At 41.7% G+C, this 12,212-nt stretch overlaps 1 protein-coding gene across 1 annotated transcript in view; it reads right to left on the bottom strand.

Moving 5' to 3' along the window:
- The window catches only part of PDC (phosducin), a 143,410-nt gene extending 133,504 nt beyond the window's left edge, over positions 1-9,906 (bottom strand). The window contains exon 1 of the mRNA XM_069737240.1: positions 9,780-9,906. The gene's annotated coding sequence lies outside the window, so the exon portion shown is untranslated. The remainder of the gene's footprint in view (positions 1-9,779) is intronic.
- Between the last annotated feature and the right edge of the window lie 2,306 nt (positions 9,907-12,212).

Below are 12,212 nucleotides of genomic sequence, written 5' to 3'. Positions count from 1 at the left end.
AGTGCTGGGTTTTGTTATTATTTATCCAATGGTTTGGGAACCTACCCATGCACCACTTTAAGGTTGTGCACACGTTGACCTTTCACTTGCATTTTCCCATACGTGTGGCACACCTTCTTGGCTATGACCTCCACTACATTCTCTTATAATAATGACGAGAGTACCTCTATATTGGCACAGTCCACCCTATCAAGTGATTTTCTAAAAATTCCTCCGAGGGAAACCCGAGAGCGTGACCTTGAACGGGCACTTAGGCACCAAGTAAATATAGAACTACACTGCGCCACCCTCTCTGAATACTTCCGTGTCAAGAGGATACCACGGGGACTTCGTGTACCGTTACGTCCTACATTATTCTCTGATTGTCCTGATTTTTGTCTAAAATTCGAACAGATTCTTAACAAGTGTTCGTTTGATTTAATAACACTCACCCTAGAGCATCTCCATAAAGCCATCGACACCAACGCAGCCAAGATTAAAAGCATCGAGACTCAACTTGCTACCACTGGTACTACTGAGGAACTGAGCTCTTTGAGAGCCCAGATCCAAGAACGCATCGATCTACATAGGAGAGACACAGAGAACCGTAAACGGAACAAATTCTCCCGTGACACCATCGATTACGAGACCAATCAAGTATGCAGGTGGCAGGATAAATTTTCCGCCAGACGCCAGCCTCCTCGCAATCACAGATCCTCTACAGAGTACTCCACCTCCGACTCAGAACAAGAGAGGAGCTCCAATCCCTCCACCTCGGTTTCTTTTTTAGGACCACGACGGCGCTTTCCAAAAAGAAAACCCGACGGAGCCAATCCAAGAAGAGACACCACGGAACAGCGGATCACCAGATCCCAGGTACTGAATCGCTGGTAGTTAATATCTCCTCCAGATCATTGGGAGTGGCGGAACTTGGGGTGCTACAAAAGGGTTTGTCATTTTGCCCTGCTTATCAATGTAAGACTTTTGATCTGGAAATGGATCTATTACATTTTTTTCGGTTACTAAGACTTAAAGCCCACTTTGCTACCTCCCCTATTGCTCCACCAGCTGCATGCACTAACCCCATGTCAATCATGACATTGGGGTTACGCAATAAGAGTTCCTTTCGTCCTCCACAAGGGTCCCATGCAGTGGAGACCTTTATTGGCTTTGTTCAAGGTTCTTTCCAAACCTTACGTGATGACATAGAAAAAGGTATGTTACACTACCCTTCTAATCTCACTCCTGCAGAACATCAGGCACTGACAACACTACAACGGGACCCTACCCTAGTTATCAAACCAGCCGATAAGGGGGGTGCACTCGTAGTAATGGACAAGGCTCAATATATCACAGAAATACACCGTCAGCTCAGTGACACATCGGTCTATGACCAACTCTCAAGTGACCCCACTTCGGAGATTAGGAGTAAAATAGAAGCTGTGATAACCATGTACTCTACTTTAGGTATTATCGATACCAAAACTTGTGATTTTCTCAGAAAAAACAATCCCATCACATCAATGTTTTACACTTTACCTAAGATACATAAAGACCTGTCTAACCCACCGGGTAGACCAATCGTCGCCTCTACCGACTCCATTCTGTCTCCACTTTCAATATATCTTGAGAAAATCTTAACCCCTATCACACAGACATCCCCCTCCTTCATTTTGGATACAGGGGAGTTTCTGCAGTGTATTAGGGAGTTACATAGGGTACCCACGGACACCCTTTTAGTCACGTTAGACGTCAAGGACCTCTACACGTCCATTCCCCATCTCAATGGCATCAATGCAGTACACCACTCCTTGACTACAGCGGGCCTTACCAATGATCAGATTGATTTATGTGTCGAGTTACTGACTATTGTCCTATATAATAACTTCTTCCTTTTTCAGGACACTTTCTACCTCCAGAAGCGGGGTACTGCAATGGGCTCCAATGTGGCACCCCCGTATGCTAACACATATATGGCGGAATTTGAAACTTCCATCATCTATGGACATCCTCTATTTATCCAAAACGTTTCCTTATGGAAGCGTTTCATAGATGACATTTTTTGCATTTGGGGTGGCACATTGGAGTCCCTGCAGGAATTTTTCCTGTTCCTCAATGGAGCCTGGCCAGGTATCAAGTTTACCATTAGCCACGATTTACATTCTATCAATTTCTTGGACACCATGGTGATCAAGGATCCAACAGGCGTTCTGACTACAGATCTCTTTTCCAAACCCACTGATAGAAACAGCTTGCTACATTATCGCAGCTTCCACCCACCATCAACCAAACGTTCCATACCAATTTCACAGTTTCAACGAGTAAAACGTATAGTTCCAGACAAAAATCTATGTGATGAACGACTCCAAAATATGACCACTAAATTCTTAGAGAGGGGTTATCCACCCACAGTCCTAGCACAATCTCGGGACCCTCCGCCTAGGTCCCCTGTCAGAGATCAGGGCAAACGTATTCCCTTTGTACATTCATACCACCCCTTCTCCTTTATCCTTCATAAGGCCATTAGACGACACTGGCACCTTCTGTCCACAGCACATCCAGACATTCCCGAATTCAGGACACCATTCCTGCCATGCTTTAGACGGCCACCCAATTTGAGGGATAATTTAGTCAGAGCCGACATTGGGACAGGGAATCAGCAAAGACAAACTTTTCTATCACGCCCCAAGACTGGCACCTTTCCATGCCTTCACTGTGCGCAGTGCCACAACGTACTTAAGGGAAGTACGTTCCAACATCCCAGATCAGGTAAAACCTTTAAGATCAATCATTTCTTTACATGTGAGTCATCTTACGTTGTATACCTCATCAAGTGCCCATGTGGGCTATTATACATGGGAGAGACAACACAGTCAGTAAGAGATAGGATCTCAAAGCACAAATCCACAATTCGGTGCAAGAATCTACTCCTGCCGATCCCACACCATTTTCATACACTGGGCCATTCCGTTTCTCAACTACGATACCAGGTCATTGATAGTGTCCCACCTCCTAGGAGGGGTGGCGACAGAGTTGCTTCACTACACAAAAAAGAGGCGTTCAGGATACATACTTTGGAGACGTTGGCTCCCAAAGGTCTCAACCGTGATTATGAACTAATGGCGTTTGTTTAACAGTTGTTGCTTTATATGACCACTAACTTGCTCTTTTCTATCTTTTTAGAGTCGCCTGTACTGATTTATTGGCACCACGGATCACGAGCACCACCCTATCCACTGGTTATCACTGTTCTCTGAATGGGTCACGCCCACCCTCATCATCCTCTTTTTCTTCTTCTCTCCCCCCTTTTTTTATTTCAGTTAGTCACTCATAGCTACTTTTTGGAACATCAGTCCATTCCTATCCATTTGCGATTAACATAATCCAGGACCATGTATTTGCCATAATTGCTTCCCTCCTTCCCTCCTTTCATTATATTAAGCGCTTCCATCCTATAGGGGGTTCACCCACATTTACATACTGTACCTATCTCACATAGTGTAGCCCTGCCTCATCCAATACGGCGACGGGACTCCTCTGTGTGACGTCCGGTGCCCCACTTCCGGTTCGTCATATCCGGCCCCTACATTGTACGGCTGTCCTTTCTCCACACATAGCGATCACACATAGTGTAGCCCTGCCTCATTCAATATGGCGACGGGACTCCTCTACATGACGTCCGGTGCCCCACTTCCGGTTCGTCATATCCGGCTCCTGCCCGCTCGCCCGGCATTCTCCCACAGTGCGGCTTGCACTGTTCTAATCAGCGCGTCACTTCCGCCCCATCATGGGCTCAGACGCAACTTAGCTGACATGGTCATTTCCGGCGGTTCTCCCGCCCTCCAGGTTTAAATGCCCCATCCTCTTAGTTTTCCTTACCCTTACAGCGGTGGACACCGCGGAATCAGCTATCCTAAAGGTATACTATTGGGGACATTGCACCTTCTCGGATCCACTTAGGCACCGATTATGGCACCTGTACCACTGACCTATCTATCCCCCCTTCTTGTAGGCTGCATTAGGAGACTCTCACTTAGACTGACGCTGTACTCTGGACAACATTGGTAGGCCTTATTGATATGCTTCCCACATCACCGGGTCTAACCGGTTTTACTATGTCTTTACCTCTATTTTAGGCAGCGCATATAGCCACCAGTATTTATCCATTATCCCAATCTTTGGTATGTATCTCTCTACATCTTTCTTCTCACTCACTGTGCCATTATAGTCCTATAGCTCTCTGCTATCATATACGTACTACAGATAAAAATTATTTTCTTTTGCCATAAACATGCACGGTTGTTCATGTCTATGTTGTATATACTTTGTTTATTTACTATATATGATTCTTTGTATCCCATTTTTGTATCCTATTTTGATGTTTTGTTTTGACATATACTTTACAGTCACTGACGAAGGTCACATGAGTGACCGAAACGTTTGAATTGTGCATTGGGATGAAATAAAATATCCAATCTTCTCCTCACAACAAGTTGAGTGCTGGGTTTTGTTATTATTTATGTAAGCTCTGGCTGACTCCTCCTTCCACCACACTGAGTGCCCTGTGATGAAAGCTTCTAGAGGTGTTTGTAATGACACATAGCTCTGCTGTAGCCTATACAGGTAGTTCAGATCCTCAAGACTTGTTATTATAATGAAGAATATTAGTGATTACAAAAATAAACATGTCCTCTTAATATGTTAAAAATCCTTAGTCCTCATCCAAGAAAAATTTCGTTTCAACCAGAAAAGCATAAAAATGTATCGTAATTGGTTAACTTTTTTAACAAAAATAGTAAGTCACCCAGCTACGTCAAAGTGAATTGAAAATGGATGGTCCCTATCACTAATGTCTACAGGCCTTCAATGAGATTGTGATGAGGTAGAAATCAGGCTTAGCTTGTAAAGAAACCTTTTTGGGAACATATGAGTGGATAAAGTTGCACATCCTAGGAGGAGGCCATCCCTTCCCCCATACATAAGACAAAAAAACATGCAGATTCACCTGTGTTCAATAGATGGCAGCACTTGTGGGCAGCAAAGATGCGCTGCATTAAAAGCGCTGTTACATATGCGCTCGGTCTAATTGGTAAGGGTCTCAGGACCCCTACTGATCTGCTACATAAGTTAAGTAGATTCTATCAATAAAAAATATGAAATGATAGTCACTCTTTGATAAAAGTAACTTTTATGTGAGAGAAAAGTATATTAAATGTTTATTCTTTGTTTCTTTTAACAATAATATTTAACTTTTAAACAAAAACTGTCAAATAGACGGTAAAACCTGGCGGTCCTAACCAGGAGTGGGCACCACTGCTGCAACAAGCGGCAAGGGATCCGCCAAACCTATGCTAATAGGGATGCAAAAATCAGTAAATAAAACCTGCAATGTGCGCTGTGGTCCCACTTCCATAACTCTGAAAATAAAAGCTGAGTATACTGGCCATTGAATGTCCCATTTACTAGCTCAGTATGGAGTTCAAACTGTCCAAAAAAATGAGTACGGTAAATGGATCTGTGCTACAGAGCTTCTCAATACTCACTTGTAACCCACAGCAGCAGGGCAATCGGAAAGAGCTAGGCAAAGCAACAAAATTAGCACACCTATCGTGATGTGCCAATTCTGGGGTGGCTGCCGGCTGGTATTTTTAGGCTGGGAAGGGGGGGAAATAACTAGCCTGACAATATCAGTCCGCAGCTGTCTTACTGTGGACCAGGTGCTGGACCCACTGAAGCGTAGTGTATATGCGAAATGGCCGTAGTCCGCATGGTCTCTGGAACTCCCCCACCTCCATGTTTTTTATGCAACTAGTAACAACGTTTTTTTTCACCGATCAGTGGCCACCCTTCATCTTCTAGCCTGCAGAACTATTGGACTGCAAAGGGTCCATGTACTGTTCTTGCGCAGGTGCCCTTCTCTGTCTGTGTTAGCACTTTTACTTCTTATGTCACTCCAAGTTAGTGTAGATTGAAAGCTCTTGGACATTTTGAATTGCTGCTTAGTTTTTCTGTTTTGTAACTTCTGATTTTCTATATATAGGTACCTTCTAAAAAGTACTATAGGCACTATATGAATATAGCTTGTTATTAGAATTATTATGCTCACGTACATCTGCCTATAGCCATAGATTGAGTCAATCTGAGTGATGAGAACAAAGCTCCTGCGATTAGAATTCATCCTGGCGAACAAAGAATGAGGTCAGAGGTTGATCTCTCCACCATTAGAGCAGATTGTTTAGTGGGACTTTAGTTCTCAGAACTCCAGCACACATTTATCCTCTGGTATAAGAACAGGTTAATACCAAATGATATACTTTTTTCAGTAAATAATAAGGCCTCGTTCAGACTTCCGTTTTTCATGTATGTGTTTTACCTGTGATAGAATACATGCCTGTTATAGTCTATGGGGGTCTTTTATATGTCTGTGTTTTTAGGCACAGGGGTGTCTATTGGAAAATCACAGAGATATGTTCATTTTTTATGAGCGTCACAGATGAAAATCACTCAGAGGCTTCATTCAGACATCAGTGATTTTTCACATATGCATAAAAACGATTTCTGTCATCAGTTTTTTGGATCCCATTTTCATCAGTGTTCGGTCAGTGTGAGTTTTAACCATCAGTTTTATCAGAGATTTTCACAAATGGAAAAATAAATGAATTACAAATGCTATCCAGTTCATTACAATGTTCATAGTGGATAGCACACAGATTGTACACTGATGTTATCCATGTACTATCCATCACTTTCACAGACCTATAAGTCCAAGGTCCACAAAAGACAATGGCATGGGATCAACCCCATAGACTCTAATGGGTAAGTGTTATAACTGTGAAAACCAAGGATAGAACACCTACTTGAAAAACAGGCTTCTAAATAAGTCTACGGGTCTGTGGACATCACAGACAGCACAAGGATGCCATCAGTGTACAAGCTGTGTGCAGCCCGTTACTAATAATGTAATGGGTAGGAGAACATTTGTAAATTACCGAACCACACAAGAAAATCATGAAAATCACTGATGAAACTCTAATCGCTAAAACTGACTCACGGACCAAACATTGATGAAACTCGGAAACGAAACACTGACGACACTCTGATCATTTTTTTGCATATGTGAAATATCATGGAAGTTTGAGTGAGGATTTATAGACTATCTCAACATAAAATCTAAAGAATTCTAAGAATTTTAAGAATCTAAGAATTCTTTATAGGTTGTTTTGGGAAATGTCCTCTAATTTTCATCCCGCTTTCGTTCTAGTTTGCTTTGCAATACCCATTATGGTATGTGCTGCTTAATGCCGTATGACGCCCATACTCAGCCAGTGATCGGGAACGTTACAAAAGTCCTGTTACATCTAGAATTGAGCGCCTGTATAATAATAGTTAAGATAAGGTGATGTGTACAGCGGTATTTCTATGTCCTTAATCTCATCGTGTCATATCAGGTAAGGGAATGGCTTTAACTCTGTGTGTATTCTCACTTTCCAAATTTGTTTCAGGAGGGCACCACAAAAAATGTAGAGGGATACACCCAAGGTCACTGCAAAAATTATACAACACCTACAAAGAGAAAGCTGCAGACCAAAAAATGGGGATCACCAAACACAAGTACAAAAAATAATAGTAGTTTTATTGAATACAAAGCCAACAAACATTTTAAAAACAATTAAAAGTCAAACAACTTTGACGTGAGAAAACCCAGAATGCTTATAATAAAGCTTAAGGCCACATTTCTCCAAGGCAAAGTAGAAAATCCAAATAACATGATTACTGCAGTAGGTAAGTAGCCAGAATTGCTAATTTAGGACACTATATATATATGCCAACAGTCATATAAAAACCAATAACACACATAAATGGTGAACACAGATACATATCCACAAACTGGCAATAAGTCTAAAATGTCATAACTACTATACACAATTGCTGCCTGATAATGAACACACAACCACTACATAAACTGGCTGAAAAAATACAGATATAAGTGGATGGTGCTTGCTTGTGCCAAAAAACCCATGCTGTGCACTATGACATGGTGGGAACAGGGCGGCCCGTGGAGATGTGTATTCTCATGTTATACCAATACGGACGTTAAAGAGCAAATAGGGTTTTATCTTGTGTAACAGAGGAAAAACGGAAAACTGTTTATTCTTTCCTTATGGGGTGGTGACAGTCACAACTCCTGTTTTAGCTTGCGAGAATAGAAGGCTGCTGCGGATCCATCGAGGCAGATAAAATGTGGACACTGATGAAGAAGTGTTGTGTGGTTTGAAACGCATTGACAAATGAAAAACGCTTCCAAATGCCCTTCACTGTTCCTTCATCGTCTGGTGGGAGTTTAGCTGTGCGATTTTACATTCATCTTTCCATTTGTCCACAGTTTATACGAGTGTAAGTGGTAGCATACTCAAGTTATGGAAGTACTGGTACACATGTAGAAATGAACATGTTCTGTATTGTGTTTGCTCTTAATATATATTTAAGCTTTAGCCATGTTTTCAGACACCTGGCCCAACACATTTCTTCCATCTCCTAATTCATGATACTTTGACATCATTGGTGCTCCTAATCTGAGGAGTGACACTATAAAATATTCCAGAAATATAAATTGTATTTTTCTTCACCCCATTTGAAGTCAGATGTTGCATTCAAAAGTTATTTCACTAGCTCTGACATTGACCTAAAAGTGTTTGAGGACTTTAGTTATCTTCTGGCTATTGGCTTATTCAATGATATGATAGTAAAATAAGGATGATGGATGTATGGCTCAAACCTTTCTTATAATCCACACATTTTCTATATCATTTTCGCATGGCTTACAAGTCAGCAAACACAAATAAATCAACAGTTATTGACACAAATCTTTTTGCTCTTTTTCACTACTCTGGCATTTTTCCATCTGATTTAGCTTCCTCCGAAGCCTGAAAAGCAAGAAGTGATCATAGGTAGACAGTGGGCACATTGAAACCATAGGAAAACTTAGAATTATTCCTATTAATAATTACATTTTTTGCATTATGAATACAAAATATTAGCATCTACCACATGGGGTTTTTGTCTTCCTCTAGATCAACATGTTATATGTTTAAGCCATGGATTTATGTCTACCTTAATTAAAACCTGTGATATTTTACATTTCCTAGCAATTCTAACAACTTTTAGCTATAAACAATTAGTTCGAATTCAGTCCTTGAAGTTACTTGTATGTGTGGCGTCCGTGGTTCATCAAATAAAAATGAGGAGTTAGACCTGCCAATAATGCTGAATCACTGACCTAAGTGCATTGACAATATGTATACTTATTGATAAAATCCATGCCATCCATGACAATAAATGTGTCTTATTTCTGACTAAACAATGAATTTACTTCTAGAAGCCAATGACTTATTAAAGTTGGACACGGCAACACAAAATGTGTCTCAATGAAATCTTTCTGAAAGGTCTAAATTACAGCTTGGGATTTTCCATACCAAATATCCCAGATACATCAGAAGTGTAGAGAAGGACTGACAACTTCTTATATCAGGAGCAAATGAACAAAAATTAAACCTAAACTGTACATTTTTTCCCCATGAACTAACATTTTTAAGTATTGAGATAAAATGATGCATTTTAGTATTATTATGAAAATAAATCTATATATATATACATATATATATATAGGACTGTAAGATGCACACGTATATGTTCTTATGTACTTGCTCTATCTGGTGTTCATAGCATTTGTGCTGTAGGTTTGAAACATTCAAATTTTGTTAAAGTTAATTTTCCAGACCCAATGCTTTAAATATATTTACCTAGTGTGATGTTCCGCTTTTGTTTCTTTTCGTGTACTGTGTCCTTGAGTGGAGAGGGATTAGGCAGCCACAGAACTGAGAGCAGGTGGACAGATTGGGAAGATGGTTTAGCTCCCTGGATAATAATGATGACACTTGCAGAAATAGCCCTGTGTAAGTAATAAGATTATCGAGAGGATTTAGGAAATGTTGTTCATTAGTGCGGTCCAATAAGAATCATGCTCTGTTCTAAAATAGCAAATGAATTCTACAGTCTGCATGAGAAGCAATGCATAGTCGTTTTATTACAGTGATAGGTTCACATTTGTTCTTATTAGATTATTTACATGTGAAGAAATGTAGAAGAGCTCAGTAAGTATAAAAGGACCAAAGGTCATTTAGTTCATTTTAACGTAAGAATTGTGATAATTTAAGAATAAAAACTCTAGCAAAATGCTATAAGGCCTCATAAGAACTATTCCAAGAGGCCTTGATTGTCAGTGGCCAATCTTAGCATGTCACTGTGATGCTAGTCACTACTCACGGACAGGCCATGATGCAGAACAGTCAGACGTTCCAGGGTCTATACCAGGGGTCTCAAACACGCGGCCCCTCCGGCTGCTTCATGTCTGCGTCCCGGCACAGCGGCGTATGATGTCACTGCCATGTGCAGATGTCAGCTGCTGGCCTCTGATAGGCCGGTGGCTGACACTAGTATTGCTGTGCAGAGAGCCGGTCTCTGCACGGCAATACACTGCACTAAAGCGCGGATGTCGGCGGCTGCTGGAGCATGCGCAATCGTTATGGGGTCTATGTGCCAGCGGGCTGCATGAAGCAGCCGGAGGGGCCACGTGTTTGAGACCCCTGTTTTTTTTCTTCTCTGTTATGTCTATGTGAAAATGGGGGGAACCTGGATGGGGGACCTGTCTGTAATATATCGGGGGGGACCTGGATGGGGATCCTGTCTGCAATATATGGGGGAACCTGGATGGGGGACATGTCTGCAATATATGGGGGAACCCGGATGGGGTACCTGTCTAAGATATGGGGGGGACCTGGATGGGGGACATGTTTGCAATATGGGGGGAACTTGGATGGGGCACATCCTTGCAGTATGGGGACATGGATGGGGGACATAACAAGAATGGGACCAGGATGGGGCTATATCTACAAGATGGGGACCTGGATGGGGCACATTACTACAAGATAGGGACCAGCATTGGGCACATTACCATAAGATGGGAACCAGCATGGGGCATTACTACAAGTTAGGGACCAGCATGGGGCATTATTACAAGATAGGGACCAGCATGGGGCACATTACTACAAGATAGGGACCAGCATGGGGCATTACTACAAGTAGGGACTAGTATGGGGCATTACTACAAGATAGGGACCAGCAATGGGGCATTACTACAAGATAGGGACCAGCATGGGGCACATTACTACAAGATAGGGACCGGTATGGGGCATTATTTGAAAATGAGGACCAGCATGGGGCATTACTACAAGATAGGGACCAGCATGGGGCATTACTACAAGATAGGGACCAGCATGGGGCATTACTACAAGATAGGGACCAGCATGGGGCATTACTACAAGATAGGGACCAGTTCAAAAGGTGTATAGTGAAAAAAATGGTATCACTAAAAATGTCATTTTGTCATGCAGATAATGCAGCTCTTGAAATTAAATGTTTTTCTGTGTGCGGCCCATTTACCCAGCTGAGTTTGAGACCCCTGCACTACGGGTATCGGAAAATTGCGCACATTTTTTTTTTTTTAGCAAAGTTTGGAATTTTTTTTACCACTTAGATAAAAAATAACCTAGACATGTTTGGTGTCTATGAACTCGTAATGACCTGGAGAATCAAAATGAATCATTTTTGCAATTTCACCGCACTTGGATTTTTTTTCCCATTTTCTAGTACATGACATGCTAAAACCAATGATGTCTTTCAAAGGTACAACTTGGACCGCAAAAAATAAACCCTCACATAGCCATATTGACGGAAAAATAAAAAAGTTATGGCTCTGGGAAGGAGGGGAGCGAAAAACTAAAAAGCAAAACTGAAAAAAGCTGGGGTCGTGAAGGGGTTAAACTTTGAGGCCACTCTGATTTATCTGGGCAACATTATTGTTTTTGCTCCCTCATTTGAAGGACATCTTCAGAGACTGGAACGAGTACTGAGTCGCCTGCAACAACATGGACTAAAAGTGAAGCCTCAGAAGTGTCATCTGTTCCGTACTCAAATCGAATATCTGGGACATGTCGTCTCCACAGAAGGAGTGAGAACATCTTGTGAAAAGATTGCTGCGCTGCAAGATTGGCCTAGAAGACCGTAAAGGATGTGCGGGCTTTCTTAAGACTCAAAGGATATTTCAGACGTTTCGTAGAGAATTTCACCCACATCGTGAACCCACTGCGGGAGTTATTAAAGGGAGTGCCATCTAG

Source organism: Ranitomeya imitator, chromosome 8 (genome assembly GCF_032444005.1).
Source record: "Ranitomeya imitator isolate aRanImi1 chromosome 8, aRanImi1.pri, whole genome shotgun sequence".
NCBI classification, from domain to species: Eukaryota; Metazoa; Chordata; class Amphibia; order Anura; family Dendrobatidae; genus Ranitomeya; species Ranitomeya imitator.
This window is presented reverse-complemented; position numbering and strand designations above follow the sequence as displayed.